This window comes from Dasypus novemcinctus, chromosome X (assembly GCF_030445035.2).
Source record: "Dasypus novemcinctus isolate mDasNov1 chromosome X, mDasNov1.1.hap2, whole genome shotgun sequence".
In the NCBI taxonomy this organism is placed as follows: Eukaryota; Metazoa; Chordata; class Mammalia; order Cingulata; family Dasypodidae; genus Dasypus; species Dasypus novemcinctus.
The window spans coordinates 106283878-106288082 of record NC_080704.1 but is presented as its reverse complement, the minus strand read 5'-3'; positions in this window follow the sequence as shown (position 1 = coordinate 106288082).

The following is a 4205-nucleotide window of genomic DNA, read 5'->3' as shown; positions in this document are numbered from 1 at the left end:
TGAAAGCTGGGGTTTGGAGGATGGGGAGGTATATAACAGGGAAAATCTCAAGTCTAGGCCTGTAGACTGACCTGGAAACCAGTGAGGAACTGCATATTGAGTCAGGAATAAAAGGAATGCAAATGCTTGATTTTAATGAATACTTCTGGGTGAGATAGTTTCCATTGGGGGTTTAAAGCTTAATCATTGGAACCTGCTTCTGCTTGTGATTTTCCTATAATATCTGGTAGTATGAGGCAATGAGGTATAAGAAAAGTGCTGTGGGAGTACTTAGGAAAGGGAGATTCAATTCTGGCTAGGTACTTGAGAGGTACTCAGAGGATGTGAGATTTGAATTAAGCATTGTGGGACAAGGAGGATTTCCATTGGTGGGAGTGCATTTTAGCAGGGAGAAAATTACAAATTTCACTACCAGAATTTTCCGATAAACCCAAATAGAAACCCTGCACTGATTATGCATTAACTACCCATTTTCCCTCCTCCTTCCCTTGCCTCTGGGAGCCCGTGCTCTACCTTTTGTCTCTATTAATTTGCATATTCTAGTTATTTCATATAAATGGAATAATATACTGTCCTTTGTGCCTAATGTATTTCACTCAACAACATGTCTTCAAGGTTCATGTTATAGCATGGGACAGTACTTCATTTCTAAGGATGAATACTATTTCATTATATGTCTATACCACATTTTGTTTATCCATTCATCTGTTAAAGGACATTTTGGTTGCTCCCACCTTTTGGCTATGATGAATAATACTGCTGTGAACATTGGTATATAAATATCTGTCCAAGTCCCTGTCCTCATTTATTTGTTATATACCTAGAAGTGGGATTGCTGGGTCATATGGTAATTATATGTTTAACTTTTTGAAGAACTACCAAACAGTTTTCTACAGTGGCTATATTACTTACATTCCTACCAACAATGTACTAAGATTCTTATTTCTCTACATCCTCACTAGTGCTTATTTTTCTTCTTAATTTTTATATAATAGCCATTCTAATGGGTATGAGGTGGTATCCCATTGTGGTTTTACATTGCATTTCCTTAATGGGAAATGCAATTCTGTTGATTGTCTTTTAACTTTTTTGATAAGATTTTTTTAAATGTATTTTTAATTTATTTTCCAAAGATACTTAGATTACATAAAACGTTACATAAGAAATATATGGGATTCCCATATGCCCCATTCCCCACATGTCCCACCCTTCCCCACGTAAACAACTTCTTTCATTAGTGTGGTATGATGATGTCTTTTGATGCACAAAATTTTTAATATTTTGATGAAGTCCCACTTGACTGCTTTTTTTCTTTGTTGCTCTTGCTGTTGGTGTAAAGACTAAGAATCCATTGCTTAATATGAGGCCCTATGGGTGTTTCCCTACATTTTCTTCTACGAGTTTTATAGTTTTAGCTCTTACATTTAGTTTTTTGATCCATTCTGAGTTTGTGTTTGTATATGTAGTAAAGTAGGGGTCTACTTTCATTCTCTTGCATGTAGATATCCAGTTTTCAACAGCACCATTTGTTCCTCATTGAGTGGACTTGGCACCCTTGCTTAAAATCAATTTGCCAGGGATATGAGGATTTATCTCTGACTCTCAATTTTATTTTGTTGGCCTATATGTCTGTCATTGTGCCAATACTGCACTATTTTGATTATTGTAGCTTTATAATGATAAGCTTTGAAATTGGAAAGTGTGAGTCCTCCAACTTTGTTCTTTTTTCAAGATGGCTTTGGCTGTTTGTGGCCCCTTGAAATTCCATATAGATTGGATGAATGGTGTTTCCGTTTATGTGATGAAGGCATTTGGAATTTCAATTGGGATTGTGTTAAATTTGTAAATTGCTTTGGGTAATATTGATATCTTAATAATACTAAGTCTTCCAATCCATGACCATGGAATATCTTTCCATTTACTTAGATCTTATTTAATTTCTTTCAGTAATGGTTTGTAGTTTTCTGGGTACAAGTCCTTTATATCTTTGGTTAAATTTATTCCTAGATATTTTATTATTTTTTAGTTGATATTATAAATGGAATTCTTTTCTTGATTTCATTTTTGGATTGCTCTTTGCTGACATATAGAAACACAACTGATTTTTAAAATTGATCTCATATTGCACCACTTTGCTGAATTCATTTATTAGATCTAATGGCTTTCTTGTAGATGCATTAGGATTTTCTATACATAAGATCATGTCATCTGCAAGTAAGAATAGTTTTACTTCTTCCTTTCCAATATGGATGCCTTTTATTTATTTTTTTCTTGCCTAATTGCTCTGGCAAGGAATACCAGGAAAAGTTGAAAGCAGTGGCCATAGTGTGAATCCTTGTCTTGTTCCTGATCTTAGAAGGAAAGTTTCCAGTCTTTCACCATTATGATGTTAGCTGGGTTTTTCATATATGCCTTTTATCATATTGAGAAAGTTATCTTCTATTCTTAGTTTTCTGAGTGTTTTTATCAAGAAAGGGTGCTGGATTTTATCAAATGCCTTTTCTTCATCAATCGAAATATTCAGGGTTTTTTTTCTTTCATTCTATTAATGTGGTGTGTTACATTGATTGATTTTCTTATATGGAACCACCCTTGTGTACCTGGGATAAATTCCATTTGGTCATGATGTATAATCCCCTTAATATGCTGCTGAATTCTGTTTGCTGGTGTTTTATTGAGGATGTTTATATCTATATTCATAAGAGATTTTGGTCTATAGTTTTCTTTTTGTGTCTTTATCCAGCTTTGTTATCAGGGTAATGCTAGCTGCCTAGAATGATTTAGGATGTGTTGTTCCCTCCTCTTTTGTTATTTGAAGGGTCTGAGAAAGATTAGTGTTAATTCTTCTATACATGTTTAACAGATTTCATTAGTGAAACCATCTGGTCCTGGAATTTTCTTTGTTGGGGGGTTTTTGAATACTGTTTCTCTCTTTACTTCTTATGCATCTCTTGAATCAGTTTTGTTAGTTTGTGTATTTCCAGGAAATTTTTCATTTCTTCTAGAGTATCTAATATGTTGGCATACATTTGTTCATAGTATTCTTTTATAATTTTCTATATTTCTATGAGGCCTGTGGTAAAGCCCCTGATTTCATTTGTTATTTTGTAACTTAAGACTTCACTTTTTTTTTTCTTGGTCAGTCTAGTGCAAGTCTTATCAATTTTCTTGATCTTTTCAAAGAACAAAATTTTGGTTTTGTTGATTCTTTAACATTTTTCAATTCTCTATTTTGTTTATCTCCATCCTAATCTTTATTATTCCCTTCTTTCTGCTGGCTTTGGGCTTGGCTTGCTCTTCTTTTTTCTAATTTCTTAAGGTGTAAAGTTAGATTGTTGATTTGGGATTTTTCTTCTTTTTAAAAGTAAGCATTTATAACAACAATTTTCCCTCTTAGTGTTAGCGGATTTTGTCTAGGTTCTTGACTATACTGTAGAAATGAATTTCAAGATCACGTTGGGTGAGTTAGACCAGTAATTTATTCATGCAGGGAGGGACAATAAATGGGAGAAAATAACAGATAAGGGGTTCCAGGTAGAGAGGAAGGGGTGGAAAAGTGATAAAGTGGGCTGATTTGTACACTACAATTTCCCCTTATAGATTATAAATCCCCAGGTTTACTTCTGCAGTGATCCAAATGGAGGAGAAGGCAGCCAGAGTCGGGGTCCAGAGGTGAGAGAGAGCATTCAGGCCTCATGCCCAGTTTTTTAACTATTAATTACTCCACTCCTTTGCTAATGGCAGGGGAGGGATTCCAACTGTTTTCTGTTTTGATTGATCACCCCACCCATCAATCCCCCATGAGGGCCCAATGATAAAGTCCTTGGGGAATATCCAGGGCTTCTCCTCGCTTCCAAAAGTCTTTGTTCTGAATGGCAGAATCTTGGGGAGGGTCTTTCAGCAGACATCTTCAGGATTATTGATGTCCACATGGACTCTCTGCCAGGTTTCAAATCCATCTATTGATTCCCTATCTTACTAGCCTGCTTCATTAGTACTACTTTTACTGCATCCCTTAAATTTTGATTTGTTGTGTTTTTATTTTCATTGTCTTAACATATTTTCTAATTTACCTGTAATTTCTTCTTTGAACCATTGTTTGTTTAAGAATGTGCTGTTTAATTACCATAAACTTGTGAATTTTCCATATTTCCTTCTTTTACTGATTGATTTCTGATTTTATTCCATCCTGGTTAGAGAAGATA